The sequence below is a fragment of the Bufo gargarizans genome, chromosome 3 (assembly GCF_014858855.1).
Source record: "Bufo gargarizans isolate SCDJY-AF-19 chromosome 3, ASM1485885v1, whole genome shotgun sequence".
NCBI lineage: Eukaryota > Metazoa > Chordata > Amphibia > Anura > Bufonidae > Bufo > Bufo gargarizans.
This window is the reverse complement of record NC_058082.1, coordinates 63668427-63692731: the sequence shown is the minus strand read 5'-3', so window position 1 is coordinate 63692731 and position 24305 is coordinate 63668427.

The window sequence follows — 24305 nt, the reverse complement described above, 5'->3', positions numbered from 1 at the left end:
TGTGCCTGCTTACTTATTTTCTTTCAAATTATCTACCCCTGACTGGGTGAGTCGGTTTTAGCAGCTCTGCACCTCGATCATTTGCCTGAGCGGTAGAGCCGTCTATTCCATTTTATCCCATTATCCTATTTGCCTTGGCAGCAGCTGCTTGGCATTGGTTTTTACAGCTTAGTTTGCGGTTCACTAAAATTCCTAGATCCTTTTCCATGTCAGTGTTACTGAGTGTTTTACCATTTAATATGTACTGGTGACTTGCATTATTCCTTCCCATGTGCATAACCTTACATTTGTCAGTATTAAACCTCATCTGCCACTTCTCTGCCCAAGCCTCCAATCTATCCAGATCCCTCTGTAGCTGTATAGTGTTCTCTTCCGTGTTACTGTTATTACTTTACAATACAGTTTATTGTCATCTGCAAAAAATGATATTTTACTGTGCAAGCCCTCTACAAGATCATTAATAAATATATTGAAGAGAATAGGGCCCAATACTGACCCCTGAGGATCCCCACTAGTGACAGTGACCCAATCTGAGTATGTACCATTAATAACCACCCTCTGTTTTCAATTACTGAGCCAGTTACTTATCCATATACAATATAGAGCCCTTAAATATCAGAAATAAAGGTTTGTTTATTACATTACTTAATTATCTCATGCCATCTGTTCCGGAAATTTGTCTATTTTAATCTTTTTAAGATGCTCTTTTACATTCTACATTTTATCTGACAGTTTATTTTCCCCAGTGAATACAGTGGAGAAAAAATATTTAATAGCTTTGCTTTCTCCTCGTCGCTCTCTGCGACTCCCCCCTCATTACTCTGTAAAGAGCCGACACCTTCAGATTTATACTTTTTACTATTTATATAATTGAAGAACATTTTAGGGTTAATTTTACTCTTTTTGGCAATTAATCTCTCTGTCTGCAGTATGGCTGCTTTTATTTGTCTTTACATATTCTATTTTTTTCCTTATAGTTTTTCTAGTAAAACCATCCATACCTCCTAACTTTAGAATATCACAAAGTGTAATAGTACGTGTGGTGTGTGTAGGGCACCGTGGCATTTTTTTTTCTTCATGCTAGACCACGCCTCTAACTCTGCCTAAAACTTACCGTAACTATACACGCCCAGTCCCTTTAATGCCCCCAAATAGTAATTATTCCTCTTTTGGGCCAACACACATTAGTAATACCCACACCGTGCCCCTTTCACAGTAGTAATGCCCACATGTGCCTTTTTCACAATAATCTTGCCCCCTTTACAGTAGTTATGCCGATATGTGCCCCTTCTCAGTAGTAATGCCCACATTGTGCCCCTCACAGTAGTTATGCCCATATGTCCCACCTACACGGTAGTAATGCCCACACTGTGCCCCCTTCACAGTAGTTATGCCCACATTGTGCCACCTTCACAGTAGTAATGCTCAAATGTGTTCCCTACACAGTAGGTATGGATGGATATGTTCCCCCTTCACAATAGTTATGCCCAAATATGTGCCCCCTTCACAGTTGCTATACCCAGATATGCCACCTCATAGCAGTTATGCCCAGATGTGCCCCCTCACAGTAGTTATACCCAGATATATACCCCCTCACAACAGTTATGCCCAGATGTGCCCCCTCACAGTAGTTATACCCAGATATATACCCCCTCACAACAGTTATGCCCAGATATTTGCCCCCTCACAGCATATCTGCCCCTTTACAATAGTTATGCCTAGATGTGCTCCCTCACAGTAGTTATGCCCAGATATGTGCCCCTCACAGTTGTTATGCCAAGATATGTGTCCCCTCACAGTAGTTATGCCCAGATATGTGTCCCCTCACAGTAGTTATGCCCAGATATGTGTTCCCTCACAGTAGTTATGCCAAGATATTTGCCCCTGTCATCGCCACCCTAGCGATTGTCTTCTTTGTGTGGTGCCAAATCAATTAGAAGTATAAGTATGTGCGCACATATAACTTTCACAATGAGACCAGAACACAAGTTGGTTTCATGGAAAGCACTTCTCATCCCACACTTTATTAAAGATGCATTCCCTTACATAGCAGGTATGAGGTAGACAAAAGTGGTGTAACTTAAGAAAAGGTAATTGGCTCCTTAACTAGATGGTAGTAGTTCACCAACTTCAACCCCAAGTTTATTGGTACATTTTGAAAGTTGCAAACTAACTTCCATCCTTCCCCTACAGTGATTTTAGAACAAAGAGAATCACATAGCTAATTAGCTGCCCTCCGGTGGTCAAGAGTGAATAATACAGGATTTACACACTTTATATAAAAACCCTATCTCTCACACCCCCTCACAGTAGTTATGCCAAGATATTTGCCCTCTTCACAGTAGATATGACAAGATATGCCCCCTCACAGTAGTTATACCCAGATGTGTGCCCCCTTCACAGGAAGTAAAAAAAAACCTCACCGGGTTCCTCCGATGATCACAGCCCAGATGCCGGCGCTCCCCAGCAGCAGCAGGATACTCACACATCACACTGCTGCTTAGGAGCAGGGGTTAATTCCCGGCCTGCCCTGCTCCATCCACACAAATCAAGCAACACTTTGTGATGGCATCGTGCCTGCTGAGGAGCGCCGGCAGCTGAGCTGAATGGTGATGCGGGGAACAGACAGCTCCCTGTTTTATCATTAGAGTCAGCTAAGAGCAGGACATACCTAAGCCGTTCCAGGGCCTTGAGACTGCCACCGAAATCCAGGACTGTCCCGCCAGATCCGGGATCTGGTTGGAGGTATGCATCTCTGGCTAGGAATTGTAAGGGTTCTGCTCTTATATTGGAAGATTTGATAGGTATAATGTATTAAGTGTGGGGAAAGGTAGATGCAGTTAGATATGATAAACTCGCAAGATTTGAAGGAATATGGGAAATGTGGGACATATTTGTGGTTAGCAGACAGATTTAAGAAATGGCAAGAGACATTATTAAAATATATAAAGGGGTTGTGTCACAAAAATATTCTATATTTTTCAAACCAGCATCTGGATCTGAATACTTTTGTAACTGCATGTAATTATACATTTATTACAACCACTGAGTTAGTCACTGAAATCTATCTGTACAGCGCCACCTACTGTTTGCTCTTATTCAAAATTCTTTGTCTCAGCTCCCTGAAGCACATGCTCAGTTACATTCTTCATCTGTCACCAGCTGCAGCAGATGGAATACACCCCTTGAGAAAAGACACCCCTCTATGCTGCCAGCTTGAAATACATGTAGCAGAGCAAATGGAGCACTGAATGGCAGAAGCTCTGGATTCATGTGAGGTACAGGGCTGGTTCTGTTTGTTAGAAAGAGTGCCATGTACAGTCCTGGCCAAAAGTTTTGAGAATTACATAAATATTGGAAATTGGAAAAGTTGCTGCTTAAGTTTTTATAATAGCAATTTGCAAATACTCCAGAATGTTTTGAAGAGTGATCAGATGAATTGCATAGTCCTTCTTTGCCATGAAAATTCACTTAACGAGGACCTTTCACCAATCCTAACATTGTGAACTAAGTATGCAGCACGCCAGACCTGCAGGGTATTGCGAAGTGAGGTCACGGTTATGGGCAATCGAGGGTTACTCACTGTTTGGAGGAGAACCCTGGGCAGGCATGCGGTAGTGAAGGAGAGGCTGACAAGTTCCTCTGGGGCACACTCTGGATGTAGGGACCAGGCCTGATGGTGGATGAGGTGCCCTGGATGTTGCAGGTGTTTTGAGTGCCTGGGGCAAGGTCCCTTTAAGGATCGTGATGCCAATGCCTGTAACGGTGGCACACCGGTTTCCAGTAGCAATAATGGAGATGCACAGATGGTATGGTGAACCAAACATAACTTTACTGTCAACAGTCCAACTTTGTACATACAGATTGTAATGCAGTCCCTTATATCATATATGCCACAACCAGGCTTATTTCTCAATATGGCAGGTATAATCTTGCAAGATACTTGGAGGGTAAACAGTTAATGCTTCGCAGACCAGGCTGCACTATCCCCACAGCTATTCTGGCTGGCTGGATCCCAAGGCCCGGATGCCTAAATGCTGGCTTTAATTCTTGGTATTTAATCTTCCTCCTGTATTGACCCTTGCTCTACTTTGTAGTACCTCTGCCCATCAGCTTACTTATCTGAGCTGGTTGCACTGGCACTGCTTGGCTTGAAGGTGGCTGCAGGTTTCTCCCAGGAGGACTATTCCTACTACTGGGGTTACTTCTTCTGTGCTAACTGGATTCAGGATCTCCAGGCAGGCTGTCTAGCTGCATGTCAGGAGGAGGCCCTCAGCTTGTCTCTGGCTGGTGCCTTCTCACTTCTGTCTCCACAGACTCCTGACTACAGACTTGACCCCTCCCTGTCTGGGCCTGACCATTTATACTAGGGGCTCCCTATCTCCCTTTATTTTCTGACAGGCTGTGAGCTCTGCGATGCGATTGGCCAGCGCTACAGCAGAACAAGGGCAGACTCCGCCTACTATAACTTAGTGACCGAAGATACCGGAGGGCATAGCGGGAGAACGGAGCGGCTCCCAGGGATAATAGTAAGTGCAGTGAGATCCCCGGGCACCGCTCTCCATGTCTGTATACTTAGTTCACAATGTCAGGATCGGTGAAAGGTCCTCTTTAATTCCTAAAAAACCTTTCCACTGCATTTCATTGCTGTCATTAAAGGACCTGCTGAGATTGTTTCAGTAATCGTCTTGTTAACTCAGGTGAGAATGTTGACGAGCACAAGGCTGGAGATCATTATGTCAGGCTGATTGGGTTAAAAAGGCATACTTGACCTGTTAAAAGGAGGGTGATGCTTAAAATCATTGTTCTACCATTGTTAACCATGGTGACCTGCAAAGAAACGCGTGCAGCCATCATTGCGTTGCATAAAAATGGCTTCACAGGCAAGGATATTGTGGCTACTAAGATTGCACCTCAATCAACAATTTATAGGATCATCAAGAACTTCAAGGAAAGAGGTTCAATTCTTGTTAAGAAGGCTTCAGGGCGTCCAAGAAAGTCCAGCAAGCGCCAGGATCATCTCCTAAAGAGGATTCAGCTGCGGGATCAGAGTGCCACCAGTGCAGAGCTTGCTCAGGAATGGCAGCAGGCAAGTGTGAGCGCATCTGCACGCACAGTGAGGCGAAGACTTTTGGAAGATGGCCTGGTGTCAAGAAGGGCAGCAAAGAAGCCACTTCTCTCCAAAAAAAACATCAGGGACAGATTAATCTTTTGCAGAAAATATGGTGAATGGACTGCTGAGGACTGGGGCAAAGTCATATTCTCCGATGAAGCCTCTTTCTGATTGTTTGGGGCATCAGGAAAAAGGCTTGTCCGGAGAAAAAAAGGTGAGCGCTACCATCAGTCCTGTGTCATGCCAACAGTAAAGCATCCTGAGACCATTCATGTGTGGGGTTGCTTCTCATCCAAGGGAGTGGGCTCACTCACAATTTTGCCCAAAAACACAGCCATGAATAAAGAATGGTACCAAAACACCCTCCAACAGCAACTTCTTCCAACAATCCAACAACAGTTTGGTGAAGAACAATGCATTTTCCAGCATGATGGAGCACATAAGGCAAAAGTGATAACTAAGTGGCTCAGGGGACCAAAACGTTGACATTTTGGGTCCATGGCCTGGAAACTCCCCAGATCTTAATCCCATTGAGAACTTGTGGTCAATCCTCAAGAGGCGGGTGGACAAACAAAAACCCACTAATTCTGACAAACTCCAAGAAGTGATTATGAAAGAATGGATTGCTATCAGTCAGAAATTGGCCCAGAAGTTGATTGAGAGCATGCCCAGTCGAATTGCAGAGGTCCTGAAAAAGAAGGGCCAACACTGCAAATACTGACTCTTTGCATAAATGTCATGTCGATAAAAGCCTTTGAAACTTATGAAGTGCGTGTAATTATATTTCACTACATCACAGAAACAACTGAAACAAAGATCTAAAAGCAGTTTAGCAGCAAACTTTGTGAAAACTAATATTTGTGTCATTCTCTAAACTTTTGGCCATGACTGTACTATATGATATTACATCATTTTGGGGATTTTTTTGGGGGGGGAGTGATACCATTTGGGTAATTGTATTTATGTGTGATACAATCAGGATGTATACTGTATGTTTTTGTTATCTTCTTCTTAAATAATTAATACATTTTATTTCCATTTTTTTTTTATTGCTTTCCAGCAAAGTGAGTACAGTTATCCATTATTCCTTACTGTGACATCACAAAAATGGTCTAGAGCAGTGTCCGTTGCCCCGGGCGCCAAATTGCAGGAGGCGCCAGGCAGCTGAAATTTCAATGAGGACCCCTCCGTTATGCCTTATAGGCTTCAGGTCACTAGACCTGAAGCCTATAAGGCAGTAGAGCGACGCAGGACTCGATCACAAATCGATTACCTCACTGTTTCCTCCTGCGTCGGATCTCACAAGATGACGCGATGCGGGAAGGCACAGTGAGGCATTTGTGACCGCCTGTGTCGGGACGCCACAAGCTGTGATTGAGAGAGGTAAGTATTATTATTATATATTTTTTTTATGTACCCTAACCTAATTGCAGAGGCACTGGGGGCACTATGGGGGTGGGGGAGGAGCAGAAAGAGGAGGACCGAGGACATCATAGTAATAAGAGTGGAGAGGCGGCCATTGCATTAATAACAAAGAGGGGGACATTATATTAATAATAAAGAGGGGGCCAATACATTATTATTAATATAATGGCCCCCTCTTTATTATTAATATAATGGCCCCCTCTTTGTTATTAATGTAATGGCCCCCTCTTTGTTATTAATTTAATGGCCCCCTCTTTGTTATTAAAGAGGGGCCATCACATTAATAATAAAAAGGGGGTCATTACATTAATAATAAAGAGGGGGCCATTATAATATACAGGGGGAATAATATTATGGGGAATGGGGGACTATCTGTCTAGCTCTAGCACAGTATTGGGGGGAGCAGGATGACAGTGTTGAGACACCAGGGAGGAGAGGATGATAGTAAAGTGAGGAACCAAAATTTTCTTCTGTGAAACTCTGTAGAGACGAGAAGTAGCTGAAAGAAGGTGTCATGGCGGTCTTATCTCTGAATGAAGACGCTGAGGAAAGAGTCTACATCACAGGAGACGTCACTGAATGTAACAGGTATGGTGCGGTCTTCTCCTGTATATAATAATGTCCATCCACATATCTGTTTCACAGTAGGGTTGGGGGAGTAGATTGAGAATATGGCCCACTCTGCCTCAGCCCAGCCCCAGATTTCAGGTCACACTGTGCGTGTTCTGAATTCTGGGGCCTCACACCCATCTACTACATTATCTGTACTCAGAGAGTTATCACTGTGTTATCTGTGGTGTTACATAGGACTGCAGGGAACATCTATTACACTATCTGTGCTCAGAGAGTTATCACTGTGTTATCTGTGGTGTTACATAGGACTGCAGGGAACATCTATTACACTATCTGTGCTCAGAGAGTTATCAGTGTGTTATCTGTGGTGTTACATAGGACTTCAGGTGAATATACTACATTATCTGTACATGGAGAGTTATCACTGTTATCTGTGGTGTTACATAGGACTGGTAGTGATCTACTACAGTATCAGTTAAAAGGGGCATGCCCGGGGTATGTGGGGGGCGCAATTTTTGGCTTGCCCCGGGTGCTGGCAACCCATGCTACGCCACTGGTCTAGAGCACATATTTGATAGTACAAAATACATACATATCAGTGATTGTGGTCAATGGTCGACCACAAATACTGGGAACCAATAATGAGGTATTAGGCCTCTTTCACACTTGCGTTGTCCGGATCCGGCGTGTACTCCACTTGCCAGAATTACACGCCGGATCCGGAAAAAACGCAAGTGTACTGAAAGCATTTGAAGACGGATCCGTCTTCAAAATGCGTTCAGTGTTACTATGGCACCCAGGACGCTATTAAAGTCCTGGTTGCCATAGTAGGAGCGGGGAGCGGGGGAGCGGTATACTTACCATCCGTGCGGCTCCCGGGGCGCTCCAGAATGACGTCAGAGCACCCCAGTCGCATGGATGACGTGTTCCATGTGATCACGTCATCCATGCGCCTGGGGCGACTTTAGCGTCCCAGCAGCCATGGTAACCACTCTAAAAAAGCTAAACGTCGTATCCGGCAATGCGCCGAAACGACGTTTAGCTTAAGGCCGGATCCGGATCAATGCCTTTTAATGGGCATTCATTCCGGATCCGGCCTTGCGGCAAGTCTTCAGTTTTTTTGGCCGGAGCAAAAAGCGCAGCATGCTGCGGTATTTTCTCCGGCCAAAAAACGTTCCGTTCGGGAACTGAAGACATCCTGAGGCATCCTGAACGGATTTCACTCCATTCAGAATGCATTAGGATAATCCTGATCAGGATTCTTCCGGCATAGAGCCCCGACGACGGAACTCTATGCCGGAAGACAATAACGCAGGTGTGAAAGAGCCTTTAATTAGGTAAGGATTTATTGCATAGGTTCCTCTTGATATATAAACAGAAACAAAATGAGAAACAAAAACATAAACAGGCGCATAGAGTTTCCAAGTGATCAATACCTTGTCTCTAAGATGTAGTGGCTTAAGATGTAAGGTCTTGTTATTAGAGATGGCCTTGCGGTTCACTCGGCGGTCGTTTCGCGGTGTTCACGATTCGCCGAACATGCGAACATATGGCGATATTCGCGCACACCATATTCTTTTACATTGTGAAGAACTTTGACCCATGGCACATCCATCAGGTGGTACGGGACGGCCAATTGAGACATTTCAGCACACGGACATACCCCCTAACTTAAAAATAAACCTGATCTGGCCGCCGTTTTACATTCAGTCTTTTGCCAGTGTAGGGAGAGGTTGCTGTGTGGAGCAGGAACAGACTGTTAGGGACACCAAACGCTAGCTAATAGGGCCACAAAAGTCCTTTTAAGAACTGGTATAGGTGTGCTATCGATAGGCGTGATACACAGAGGGGTGCGATATACTTATAATATACTTTCTAACATAGAAAGTATATTATAGTGCATTTGTATTGTGCAGCAGTTGTGTGCGGTTCTGCTGCGATACTGCAGCTACACAGAGGGACAAATGCTATTGGAACAAATACTTTCTACTGGTTTAAGTTTTCAGTTGCCCTCCCCCAAAAAATTGATTGAAGCAGGGGTGTTATATACCAATAATATACTTTTTATATAGTGCATTTAGGTAGTGCAGCATTTGTTTGCGGTTTTGCTGCGTTACTGCAGCTACACAAAGTGACAAACGCTATTGGAACAAATCATTTCTACTGGTGTGATTTACCAGTTGCCCCCCCCCCCCCCAAAAAAAAGAAAACTGATTGAAGCAGGGGTGTTATATACCAATAATATACTTTCTATATAGTGCATTTAGGTAGTGATGCATTTCTCTGCGGTTTTGCTGCTTTACCTCAGCTACAGATAGTGACATACAGTACAGATCAAAAGTTTGGACACACCTTCATGACTATGAAAATTGTAGATTCACACTGAAGGCATCAAAACTATGAATTAACACATGTGGAATTATATACATAACAAAAAAGTGTGAAACAACTGAAAATATGTCATATTCTAGGTTCTTCAAAGTAGCCACCTTTTGCTTTGATTACTGCTTTGCACACTCTTGGCATTCTCTTGATGAGCTTCAAGAGGTAGTCACCTGAAATGGTTTTCACTTCACAGGTGTGCCCGGTCAGGTTTAATAAGTGGGATTTCTTGCCTTATAAATGGGGTTGGGACCATCAGTTGCGTTGTGGAGAAGTCAGGTGGATACACAGCTGATAGTCCTACTGAATAGACTGTTAGAATTTGTATTATGGCAAGAAAAAAGCAGCTAAGTAAAGAAAAACGAGTGGCCATCATTACTTTAAGAAATGAAGGTCAGTCAGTCCGAAAAATTGGGAAAACTTTGAAAGTGTCCCCAAGTGCAGTCACAAAAACCATCTAGCGCTACAAAGAAACTGGCTCACATGCGGAACGCCCAGGGAAAGGAAGACCAAGAGTCACCTCTGCTGCGGAGGATAAGTTCATCCGAGTCACCAGCCTCAGAAATCGCAGGTTAACAGCAGCTCAGATTAGAGACCAGGTCAATGCCACACAGAGTTCTAGCAGCAGACACATCTCTAGAACAACTGTTAAGAGGAGACTGTGTGAATCAGGTCTTCATGGTAGAATATCTGCTAGGAAACCACTGCTAAGGACAGGCAACAAGCAGAAGAGACTTGTTTGGGCTAAAGAACACAAGGAATGGACATTAGACCACTGGAAATCTGTGCTTTGGTCTGATGAGTCCAAATTTGAGATCTTTGGTTCCAACCACCATGTCTTTGTGCAACGCAGAAAAGGTGAACGGATGGACTCTACATGCCTGGTTCACACCGTGAAGCATGGAGGAGGAGGTGTGATGGTGTGGGGGTGCTTTGCTGGTGACACTGTTGGGGATTTATTCAAAATTGAAGGCATACTGAACCAGCATGGCTACCACAGCATCTTGCAGCGGCATGCTATTCCATCCGGTTTGCGTTTAGTTGGACCATCATTTATTTTTCAACAGGACAATGACCCCAAACACACCTCCAGGCTGTGTAAGGGCTATTTGACCATGAAGGAGAGTGATGGGGTGCTGCGCCAGATGACCTGGCCTCCACAGTCACCGGACCTGAAAACAATCGAGATGGTTTGGGGTGAGCTGGACCGCAGAGTGAAGGTAAAAGGGCCAACAAGTTCTAAGCATCTCTGGGAACTCCTTCAAGACTGTTAGAAGACCATTTCAGATGACTACCTCTTGAAGCTCATCAAGAGAATGCCAAGAGTGTGCAAAGCAGTAATCAAAGCAAAAGGTGGCTACTTTGAAGAACCTAGAATATTACATATATTTTCAGTTGTTTCACACTTTTTTGTTATGTATATAATTCCACATGTGTTAATTCATAGTTTTGATACCTTCAGTGTGAATCTACAATTTTCATAGTAATGAACTCTGAATGGGAAGGTGTGTCCAAACTTTTGGTCTGTACTGTACCTTCTTCCACAAATACCGCTTTTCTATAGGGACTTTTGTCACAGGGTCATTTTGAAAATGACAGGCAGAGGAAGAGGCAGGCCATTCCGCAGGGGTGGTAGGTGTCGGGCAGGTGCACCAGGCCGAAGCCTAAGTGGGAAGTTGCAGAAGGTGCGTGCGATTAAGCCAAAGGATGCACCAGACTTAGTTGAGTGGCTCACTCAGCCTTCCAGCTCTGCACCCTCCTCATCCTCTCTATCTGCACCCTCTTTACTCTCTGCTGTGTGCACCCCCAAAGACACCACCACCACCATATCCCCTCTGCTCGAGTCAGAGGAATTATTTTACCATCCATTACAAGACCATACCGATGCGCAGCCATTCTTGGCATTGGATCAGGAAGAGGAGGTAGCAACAGTCACCACCCAGCAGTCTGACGACAGTACCCAGATCAGCCCAAGGAGGGTGATCTCCACTGTTGCTGCCTACTCCGAGATCTCTAATGTCAGTGGTGGTGAAGGTGACGATGATGACGTGTGGGTGCCCACAAGAGAGGAAGAGGAGGGGAGTTCAGAGGGAGAGACGGAGCAGCAGATAGGGAGGAGAAGGAGGAGAAGCAGGCAGAACTTACAGTGCACAGGAGGCAAAAAGAAGACTGCTAATGTATCTGGAACAAGCCATCCACCATGCACGGTCACATCTGGCGCTCCCAGGACGCCGGCACATGTCCGCTGCTGACAGTAGTGTTGGCATTTGCAGCCTGTGCTGTCAACGCATAAGTCACGGTAAACCCAACACTCACCTAGGGACGACCGCCTTAAGAAGGCACCTGGCCTCCCATCACCGAGCCCAGTGGGAGCAACACCGTCAGAACCCACAAAGCCACACTCCCGGCGCTCCCCGTCCTGCCTCTTCGCCTTCTCCTCTCTCCTCCCAGTTGTCGTCCACTCCACCTTCCACTGTGCCATTGTCGCGTTCATCTGGCAAAAGGCAGGCTTCCTTGTCCCAAATGTTTGAGCGAAAAAAAATGATGACGCCGGATAACCCTCTTGCCCAACGGCTGACCACTTGCTTGTCAGAACTGCTAGCCCACCAACTACTGCCATATAAACTGGAGGACTCGGAGGCCTTTAGAAAATTAGTGGCCATTGGAACACTGCAATGGAAGGTCCCAGGAAGGAAATATTTCTCCCAGAAGGGCAACCCAGAGCTATATGGCCACGTTTAGCGGCAAGTGAATGTATCTCTGGCACACAGTGTCGCTGCCAAGATACATCTGACCACCATCTGACTTTTACTGCCCACTGGATGAACCTTCTGACGACCGTCAAGCATGCAACTCGTGACACCCGTGTAGATTTGGTGTTACCACCACGGATTGCATGCAGGCCTGCCTTTTCTTCTTCCCCTCCTCCTACTCCATCCTCCCTCTCCTCCTCAGCTGACTCCTCCTTTTCCGCTGCTACCGTCTCTTCCTCTGCACCCCCCAAGCTCCCCAGAACCTATACAACGTGCCAGGTGAGACGTTGCCATGCTGTGCTGCATCTGTTGTGCTTGGAAGCCAAGAGCCACACCGGTCCTGCACTCCTTTCAGCTCTGCGGTCACAGGCCGATCCGTGGCTAACCCCACTCAATTTGACAGTTGGTAAAGTGGTGTGCAACAACGGTGTCAATCTGCTGAGCGCGCTGAAACAGGGCAAAATGACACATGGCACATGTCCTGAATTTAGTCGTGCAGCGATTCGTTGCCAAATACCCCGGGGTCCAGGACGTCTTGCGGCAGGCAAGGAAAATCTTACACTCATTTTAGAAGATCTTACACGGCCATGGCTCGCCTTGCTGACATTCAGCGGCGACACAACCTGCCCGTCAGACGTCTGATTTGTGACTGCCTGACGCTATGGAACTCCACCTTGTATATTCTTGATAGGCTGCTCCAGCAGAAACGTGCAGTTAACGACTACCTGTACGAACTGTGTGGCAGGACAGGTTCTGGGGAGATTGTTATTTTTTCCACCGTGCCAGTGGCTGCTCATGCGTGATGCATGCAGACTTCTGCGGCCATTTGATGAGATCACCAAACTGATCAATCACAGCCAGGGAGCCATCAGTGACATCGTACCTTATGACTTCTTTCTGGAGCGTGCATTGCGTTGTGTTATTGATCAAGCTGTCGAGGAGCAGGAAGATGAGGAAGTCACAATGCTGGATGAATTCCCAGGGGGCTACTCTATCTGAGACAAGTCAACAACAGGAGTCTGAGGAAGAGGAGTCAGAAGAGGATGGTGCCGGGTGGAGGAGGATCAAGAAGAAGAGCAGGCTTTAAACTTTTCTGGGATCCCAGGTGTTGTCCGTGGCTGGGGGGAGCAGAATGAGGACAACATTATCCTAGATGATGAGCAGGAGGCAGGCCACTCCATCGCTTGCAGTTTAGTGCAAATGGGGGCCTTCATGCTCCAGTGTTTGAAGAGGGACCCCCGTATAAAAAGCAGAAATGGCAAGGACCAGTACTGGGTGGCAATGTACTTAGACCCCCGGTACAAGCACAAAATGGCGGACATGTTACCAGCATCACAGAGGGCTGTCCAGGCCTTGCTTCGAGAAATGCTGCATTCTGCTTTTGCGGGCGCTGGCAGAGGAATTTCCACTCATAGAGAAACAGTTGCGGGTACCAATCCAACAGCACATGCAAGAAGGGGGCGGTTTGAAAATGCGTTTATCACTTTGGATATGAGATCATTCTTGCAGCAAACCCATCGACAGCCGTCCTCCGGATTCAGCCTTTAGAGAACGCCTAGACCGACAGTTATCTGACTACATCTGGTTAACAGCCGATGCGGACGCTCTGAGAATCGATGAACCCCTGGACTACTGGGTGTGCAGGCTTGACCTATGGCCAGAGCTGGCACAATTTGCCATGGAACTCTTGGCTTTCCCCCTCATCCAGTGTCCTGTCCGAAAGGACGTTCAGCGCAGCAGGGGGGATTGTGACCGATAAGCGCACTCTCCTAGCTCACGACAGTGGGGACTACCTCACATTTCTAACAATGAATGAGGCATGGATCTCGGAGGAATTCAACACATGTGACGAGTCGACCACGTTTGATTGAATTTCCTCATGATAGCCCACAAATATCCGCCACCACCCAGAACAAATCATGGTCCCTGTCTTAGGTAAATACAGCGGCATAAAAGGCCTTTTATGTCCGTTGAGTGGCCTGTAGTGGCCGACAGTTACATTTTTATCCTGTGACCGCCTAGTGTCCCTCCAGCCACAGAATCCTACAAAGTTGTGTGCTGTCAGGTGAATGCCTATTGGCTAATTTTTGGGGCCTGTACTGGCGGCAAGTTCTCACAACAATACTTAGTGCACCAATCACGAATACCTCATGAGACCTTATAAAATGTGAAGTTGTGTGTACCGTGGAAAATAAATCGCATCATTAGGGATTTTCGTAATGGCGCTTTTTTTAAACACTCAATCTGCATATACAGCGATTGTTTTAACATGCATGTGAAATGTAATCAAATACACTGCTTTAATGTCAAATTACTTACAGTGAGAGGTTCTTCCTCAACTTTGCGAAAATTGTTGCCAAGTTGCCAACCATCTTTTCTTATTTTTTTATATAATTGTATATTTATTAAAGATTATAGAAATAACAAAGCACATCTACAATAGATTCATGCACATTAGTACAAAGTAAAGGGGGAAACATGTAAAGCATCACATTCACATTGACTGAGCACAAATGACATTCAATAATATTCAGTGATAGAAAGTGAAGCCAACCATCTTTTCTAATCGCATCCAACTTCGGTCTGGTGGAAACCAGTTGCTGTAGTAGGCCACGCCTAATTTGCGCATGTGCATACGCGAAAATTTCATAGCTGATATTTTGCATTGAAAAAAATAATGAATGGAGATCGTAAATTCGAATAATACATCTGGTATGTCACTGTCCATGTTGTGGGACTATTTGTGCACTTCTAGTAATTATTTGGTGGCTGCAAATATGACCTGAAGGTTTTTCAGGTTCGCCTGCTATTCAAGTCTATGGGGCCCGCTGCAAACACACGGTTCGGGAACATTTAAGCGCGAACGTGCATTCGCGTTCGCGAACCGTCCCGGCCAATGTTCGTCCATCACTACTTGTTATCTCTCATCTTTTAAGGCTTCCCATGGATTCTCTCATCTAAGTGAATTGGTTTGTGCACATACCAACGGCTAGCTATCCATGTCCTCCAAACTTTTTGGAATTTTGTCATAGAAGGCTGTTGTGAGTGAAACATTTTCTCTTACATACAGGTGGAGTTTACCAAAGCGATCACCTCAGACAGCGGAGGAGTATGAGAACTCTTTCAGTGTCGAGTGATGACCAATTTAGCCTCCATAAGTATATGGGCAACCACTTGTCTATATGGGAGCGCTATGTTATTAATGTCAATAAAGAGAAGAGCCATTTCTGGGGTTAACGTTGAGTGAGGTAAATTCGGCTATCAGGTTTTTAATGCTATCCCATAATAGGGAAATTCTAGGACAAGCGCAGAATGCCATTGGTTCAATGACAAGGTTTGTTGTAGTTGTGTTGGAGTTGTGTTTTATTCTGCTCCCTCTCCTGAACAAGGAAATTATAGAAGTGAGATATACCTCCTCTTTTGGGAACCCGTCATGGAGGTATCGCAATGTTGCTTTAGGGATACCTATTGTTATTCTTTCCGTTTTACTCCATAGGGATCTAATTTGCAGGTATTTATAAAATTCCCGATGTGGGATTTGATAGATATCATGTAGATGCAAATAGGACAATACATTGTCCCTATCCATCATACCCTGTACTGTTCCTATGCCCCTGGCCTTCCAGTTCTGGACATCCAGTCCAGGAATGTGGTCTGTTAAACAACAAGCTATAGGTACAACATCCTTTGTCATCTCTAGGAATTTTTCCCAGACCGCAATGGAGATTTTTACTGCAGTTAGGGGGGATGCATGTGGACTCAGTTTCCAGGCAGTACTTATCAGCGAGGAGCGAAGAGTAGAGAGGTGAAACCCAGTGTTTGTCCGCTGAATCTTTCCACCAGTGGACTAATTGATCAAGAAGGCATGCTGTGTAGTAGTGTCTCAGATTTGGAACTCCCAATCCACCCTTGTTTTTGTGCATTGTTAATATTGAGTATGCTGTTCTAGGATGCCTGGAATTCCAAATGAAATTTATCATTTGTTTCTTAGCTCTCCCAAAAAAGGTATCTGGGATTCGGATGGGGAGTGTCCTAAAAAGGTAAAGGATCTTGGGCAAGAGTAGCATTTTATATGCCGCCACTCTGCCAAACCAAGAAATCAGGCAGGATTTCATGCCCTTAATATCAGCCTGTAATTCATCCAATAAGGGAAGGAAATTGGTGTGAAACGTTTTTGAGGTGGGATAAGTAAGTTGGATGCCTAAATATGCTATACTCCCCTGCTGCCAATCCAGAGGAAATAGGCGTTTAAGTTGCAGTAATTGATCATGGGGAATGTTAATGGGAAGGCTTTGAGATTTGTCGATATTCAATTTGTAGTATGAAATTTTGCCAAAGTCATCTAGTATTGCAAATATTCTACTAAGGGAGATTCTGGGATTGGTACTAATGACAATTATGCCATCTGCAAATAATGCAAGTTTGTGTTCTTTGGCTCCTATTGTGAGGCCCGATACATTTGGGTCTCGGCGGATCATTTCTGCTAGGGGTTCAATAGATAAAATAAAGAATACAGGAGATAGAGGACACCCCAGCCTAGTGCCATTGGTCAGGGAAAAGGGAGTGGATAGAGCTCCATTTTTCAAAAACTTTAGCCCGTGGATTGGAATATAATGCCGATATAGCCGTATATGTAGGGCCTGAAAACCCAAATTTTCTTAACACCGAGAAGGCATAAGGCCAGTTTACCCAGTCAAACTCCTTCTCCGCGTCCAGTATTACGAATGTGGTCGGGGTATTTGAAGATTCAGCAGTTTGCAAAAGAGTTAAGAGTCCCCTGGTGTTATCCGGGGCTTGCCGTCCCGTTACAAAACCAGTTTGATCTATTGACACCAAGGAGGGAATGATTGATAGAAACCTATTTGCGAGGATTTTTGCATGAATCTTTATATCACAATTCAGCAACGAGATAGGTCGATAGCTAGTAGCTTGTAACGGTGATTTGCCTGGTTTTGGAATGGTCACTATAAGTGCCTCCAGCATTTCTGGGGGGGAAGGTACCAGTTTCCATAGCTTTGGAGTACACCGGCAAAAGATGTTTGGTAATGAGGTGTCCATATTTTTTGTAGTATAGAGAGGGGAATCCGGGGCCTTATTTAGCGGGAGGGAGCGGGTCACTGGTATTATTTCTGCAGGAGAAATTGGTTTATTAAGGGCTTCTAATTAACTCAGTGGAGGTTCATTTTGTGCAAAAAGGAATTAATATCCTCTTGGGTAGGTTGGGGAGTACTAGTTTCCTCACCCAAGTTGTATAGGCAAGAGTAATAGTCTCGGAAGGCATTAGCTATATCTCTAGGGGCGTATACTGTGCTACCCGTAGTGGGGTGGTTGAGACATTGGATTCTTGATTTCAGAGTTAGGGACTTAAGTCGTCTTGCTAGAAGCGCTCCCGCTTTTTTCGTCCTGTGCATAATATTGGAACTTGAGGCGCCGGAGAGATTTTTCATAAGTGTATATGAGGAGGTTCCGCAAATTCAGTCTGGCCTTAGAGAGCTCTGCTAGGTTAGCCTCAGAGAGGGTTTGCTTGTTCAGAGTTTCAAGATTTTGAATTGTATGCAAAGTATTTTGGATATCTTTATCCCTTTGTTTGCGCCATATGCTACTCTGCTTTATAAGAACTCCCCGCATGTACGCTTTGTGGCAGTTCCAAAGAGTATAGGGTTGGACTTCGTGGCTAAGAATTCCTTAAGGGACGTCTCCACCTCCTCGCTGACAGATGGCATGGACAAAAGTATGTATTAAAGGGAACCTGTCACCCAAAAATCGCCTATTAAGCTGTTTACAGTACCTTATAGTGCTGTATAGTCGTTTCCTGATGCACTTTTTGTTAGTTTTGCAGCATGTATGCTCAGTCAGAAATCGATGTTATATTCAGCTGCTGCCCCGTGCTTCAAGTCAGGCTTGAAGTCACGGGGGCAGCGGCCTCGGCGTCTTACATGGCCCTCTCCCCGCCCCCTGCCTCTGTGACTGACAGCCGAAATCCGATTCCGGGAACGCGCTCAACGGCTGCATGCGCAGTAAAGGGCGGCAGGAGCGCGGTCCCGGCTGCCGCGCGTACTACGCGCCGTCTTACTTTCGCCGCACTGCGCATGCGCCCGACATCCTGTATCAAACGCGCCCGCGCCCGGCATCTGGGCGCGGGCGCGTTTGATACAGGATGTCGGGCGCATGCGCAGTGCGGCGAAAGTAAGACGGCGCGTAGTACGCGCGGCAGCCGGGACCGCGCTCCTGCCGCCCTTTACTGCGCATGCGGCCGTTGAGCGCGTTCCCGGAATCGGATTTCGGCTGTCAGTCACAGAGGCAGGGGGCGGGGAGAGGGCCATGTAAGACGCCGAGGCCGCTGCCCCCGTGACTTCAAGCCTGACTTGAAGCACGGGGCAGCAGCTGAATATAACATCGATTTCTGACTGAGCATACATGCTGCAAAACTAACAAAAAGTGCATCAGGAAACGACTATACAGCACTATAAGGTACTGTAAACAGCTTAATAGGCGATTTTTGGGTGACAGGTTCCCTTTAAGCTTCCATACATAATCTGAGGTTTTGGAGGGAGATTCCTCTAGTGTCAACAGTATTAGAGCATAGTCAGACCATTGAAATGATCCAATCTCTGCTTCGAGGCTTTGTCTATAAGGAGCCTATTTATCCAGAACATATAAATGCGAGAATAAGTTTTATGAGCTCCAGAGTAGAATGTGTAGTCTCATTTATTAACATGCAGGAGACGCCATATATCATATAAATCATGGGTCCACGCCAATTTTGTAATCAGGGTTTTGCGAGACAGAGGATCTGCAGTAGCATCCAGAGAGGCATTTCAGATGGCATTAAAGTCTCCGCAAATCACCACATTACCCTTTTGCACTTTTTGTAATTTACACAATAGGCGCCTAAGGAAACGTTCTGTATGGGAGTTTGGTGCATAGATATTCACTATTGTGTATTTTACGTTATTTAGAAAGCAATGCACTATTATGTATCGGCTGTATGGATCTATCCATAATTGACATATTTGGATTGCCATCGATGCTCTAAATGCTATGAGTACTCCTCTCTTTTTTTTGGAAAGGATGAGTGGATGATATGGGGATAGTCTTTGTGATGTATTTTGGGTGGGTTAGAGGATAAGATATGCGTCTCCTGCAAACAAGCAATATCACATTTCTGAGATTGTAGTTCTTGCCACATTACAGCGAGATATAAAGGCATTAGCTCTTGTAAACCTTAGGGCCTGAATTACTACATCTGTCAATTCAATACAGAAAAGGCAATCACTTGAACATCTGTCTGAGCAATAAACAATCAAAATACAGAAGCATAAACAAAAACAAATATAGAGCAAACCGCTACAGAACAATGGCGGTACCTAAACAAGTCAAGCTGTCAGTTCAGGGTGTTGACACCTTGTGCCACTCCGCATCCATCTTTGTGGGGGAGATGTTCTTCGGCAGTGAAGGTTACTCATCTAGTGGAAGGCGCCATCTGGTAAGGAGGTCTCTTTCTTCTTCTACCGTTGCAGCTGTGTGAAATATTCCTTTGCGGTTAATACGGATTTTAGTAGGGAATCCCCAACGGAATGGTATAGCGTGTTGTCTCAGAATAGATGTAAGTGGTGCGAGACGTCTGCGGGCCTGCAAGGTGGCAGCTGACAGATCTGTAAATAGCTTTAAAGAAGCATATGGATCCGGTAATGGTTGTTGTTTTCTTGCAGTGTCCATCAATTTTTCCTTTACATGGTAAAAGGTATATCTGGCCAGCACATCCCTTGGCACAGAATCTGGTAGATTGAGCGGTTTAGGAACTCTCTGTGCCCGATCTATGCTGAGTTCGTATGTTGCGCAGGCAGGAAGTAAGACTGTTGGGAACTTTTGTAGGTATTGACGGAGTTCCGCACCTGGGATGGATTCTGGAATATCTTGGAACTTGATGTTATTCCAATGGCTGCGATCTTCATATTCCACTAGCTTGGCTTGTAGCATATCTACCTTGTAGCTTAGGGAATCTACCTGCTCAATGTGCCATCTTAGACTCTGTATGAGATACTCTCTCCCCTAGGTCAGTAAGTACTGAATGCAGAGGTAATAGAAGCTTTGTAAAGTCTTTGTGCAGGGAGGAGCGAAGAGCCAGCAGCATGTCTTTTAGTGTATTCTCAGAGGATGCCCTGTCTGATGTCTGAAATTTGGAGAAAATATCAGAGTCCTCTATAGAGGTATTAAAGAGAGATGAGGCTGCATTCTTTTGTGGCTTTTGCATATGACGCTGCGGCTTCTGTGAGCTCGCCAGTGCCGCGTCTGGATCAGCTATAGGAGTTGAGGATCGGCCGCCCGTTCTCTCCAGGCACTGAGTTTTGTCGGGGGACTCTGTGAAGCTACTAACTTATGCTTGTCCTCTCCTTCAGCGCCAGAGGATAGGGGCGAATCCCAGTCGCCATGTAGGGAGAACTGACCGGCAGCAGCGGGTGTCAAGGCTTGATCTGCCGTGTGATATGATGCTTGCAGCAGGCTGTCTGCTGGCGCGGCTCTGAGCGCCTGTGCAGTGTCGGCTGCGCCATCTTTGCTGCCTCTGTCTCCATAGAAGAAGTGCTCAAGAGGCACCGTACCTTTAGTTTTCGGTGCTATTTTCTTCCCCACTTGCTTCATGGCCATTTCCACCTCTGTGTGTGCGCCGTGGGCCGTTGTCTAAGTGGTTAGGAGAGGGAGATGAACTGTGTGGTCCGGAGCTCTCACACTAAGCGGCCATCTTAGGTTCTGGCCAAGCCACACCCCCCAAAAATGTATACATTTTAACCCCTTAAGGACCATGCCATTTTTCACCTTAAGGACCAGGCCATGTTTTGCAAATCTGACATGTGTCACTTTATGTGGTGATAACTTTGAAATGCTTTTACTTATCCAAGCCGTTCTGAGATTGTTTTCTCTACACATATTGTACTTCATGATAGTGGTAAATTCAGTCAAAATATTTCCTTTTTTTAATAAAAAAAATATAAAATTTACAAAAAAATTGGTTTTCCCTTCTAAAATAGTTATTACTTTACATTTCCCATATGTCTACTTCATGTTTGGATAATTTTGTAAATTACATTTTCTTTTTTTGGGGACGTTAGAAGGCTTAGAAATTTGAAAGCAAATCTTGAAATTTTTCATAAAATTTCCTAAACCCACTTTTTAAGGACCAGTTCAAGTCTAAAGTCACTTTGTGAGGCTTAGATAATAGATAATAGAAACCACCCATAAATTACCCCATTGTAGAAACTACACCCCTCAAGGTATTCAAAACTGATTTTTTTTTTACTAACTTTCTTAACCCTTTAGTTGTTCCACAAGAATTAAAGGAAAATGCAGATGAAATTTCAGAATTTTACTTTTTTGGCAGATTTTCCATTTCAATCCATTTTCTTCCGTTAACAAAGCAAGGGTTAGGCCGAATGCACACGGACGTTTTTCACGGCCGTGAGCTGTCCGCGGAACCACGGGCTGGATTCCTGCTTAGAGCAGGAGCGCACGGCGTCATTGGTTGCTATGACGCCGTGCGCTTCCTGCTGCCGCCACAGTACAGTAATACACTGGTATAGATCGTACCAGTGTATTACTGTATTGCGGCTGCAGCAGGTGTTCCACAAGAATTAAAGGTAAATGTAGAATTTCACTTTTTGGCAGATTTTCCATTTTAATAAATTTTTTCCAGTAGCAAAGCAAGGGTTAACAGCCAAACAAAATTCAATATTTATTGCCCCGATTCTGTAGTTTACAGAAACACCCCATATGTGGTCGTAAACTGCTATATGTACACACGGCAGGGCGCAGAAGGAAAGGAACGCCATATGGTTTTTGGAGGGCAGATTTCACAAAATGCATGTCACATTTGAAGACCCCCTAATGTACCCCTAGAGTAGAAACTCCCCAAACATGACCCATTTTGGAAAATATGGGATAAGGTGGCAGTTTTGTTGGTACTATTTTAGGGTGCATATGATTTTTGGTTGCTCTATATTACACTTTTTGTGAGGCAAGGTAACAAAAAAAATTTGGGCACCATTTTTTATTATTTTTATTTACAATGTTCATCTGATAGGTTAGATTATGTGGTATTTATATATAGGTTGTTACGGATGTGACAATACCAAATATAAATTAATTTTTTGTTTTTTTGGTTTCAGTTTTACATAAAAAAGCTCTTTTTTTTAAATAATGATTTTTTTAGTGTCTCCATATTCTGAGAGCCATGGTTTCTTTTATTTTTTGGGTGATTGTCCTAAGTAGGGTCTCATTTTTTGTTGGATGAAATGACGGTTTGATTGGTATGATTTTGGGGTGCGTATGACTTTTTGATCACTTGGTATTACACTTTTTGTGATGTAAAAATTGCTTTTTTGACACCGTTTTTTTTTTTTTTTTTTACAGTGTTCACCTGAGGGGTTAGTTTATGTGATATTTTTATAGAGCAGGTTCCTACGGATGCGGCAATACCTAATATGTATACTTTTTTTATTTATTTGTTTTACACAATAACAGCATTTTTTAAACAAAAAAAAATCATGTTTTAGTGTCTCCATATGAGTTTTATTTTATTTTTCTGGGGAGATTGTCTTAGGTAGGGTCTCATTTTTAGCAGCATGTGATGACGGTTTGATTGGTATTGCTTTTTTGACACCTTTTTTTATTTTTTATGGTTTTCACCTGAAGGGTTAGGTCATGTGATATTTTTATAGAGTTGGTCGTTACGGACGTGGCAATACCTAATATATATACTTATTTACATTTATTTTTTATGCTGTCATGTTGCACATGCAAGGTTTTCCTTTTTATCCTGTGTATCCCTTCTCTCTTCCCTTCGTGATGTCCTCTGTGTATAGTCCCCTCCCTCCTTTGCATTCTGGCTTCACTCTTCATCTCAGCCACATGTATCCTATTAGCTGCTCACAGCATCATTTTTTGACCTATCCATTTGTTCATCGGTGTATGATCTGCACAGTTTGGAATAAACTTCTTCACAATCTACAAGGTGTCGTTTGGATTGAGTCACTGTAAGCCAATTCAACTGAGATTGATGGTTACCGCTATCTCATCACAACTGTAAGTTACAGAGATCACACTTTCAATGCTTAGATTGAAGAGGCAGAACAGTCAAAAAATCTGTGAAAGGATCTTAGAAGATCAGCCAAATATCTTTCAAAGGATACTTGCTAGCTATGTATGTATAGTGAGATGTACAGTCGTGGCCAAAAGTTTTGAGAATGACACAAATATTAGTTTTCACAAAGTTTGCTGCTAAACTGCTTTTAGATCTTTGTTTCAGTTGTTTCTGTGATGTAGTGAAATATAATTACACGCACTTCATACGTTTCAAAGGCTTTTATCGACAATTACATGACATTTATGCAGAGTCAGTATTTGCAGTGTTGGCCCTTCTTTTTCAGGACCTCTGCAATTCGACTGGGCATGCTCTCAATCAACTTCTGGGCCAATTCCTGACTGATAGCAACCCATTCTTTCATAATCACTTCTTGGAGTTTGTCAGAATTAGTGGGTTTTTGTTTGTCCACCCGCCACTTGAGGATTGACCACAAGTTCTCAATGGGATTAAGATCTGGGGAGTTTCCAGGCCATGGACCCAAAATCTCAACGTTTTGGTCCCCAAGCCACTTAGTTATCATTTTTGCCTTATAGCACGGTGCTCCATTGTGCTGGAAAATGCATTGTTCTTCACCAAACGGTTGTTGGATTGTTGGAAGAAGTCGCTTTTGGAGGGTGTTTTGGTACCATTCTTTATTCATGGCTGTGTTTTTGGGCAAAATTGTGAGTGAGCCCACTCCCTTGGATGAGAAGCAACCCCACACATGAATGGTCTCAGGATGCTTTACTGTTGGCATGACACAGGACTGATGGTAGCGCTCACCTTTTCTTCTCCGGACAAGCCTTTTTCCTGATGCCCCAAACAATTGGAAAGAGGCTTCATCAGAGAATATGACTTTGCCTCAGTCCTCAGCAGTCCATTCACCATATTTTCTGCAGAAGATCAATCTGTCCCTGATGGTTTTTTTGGAGAGAAGTGGCTT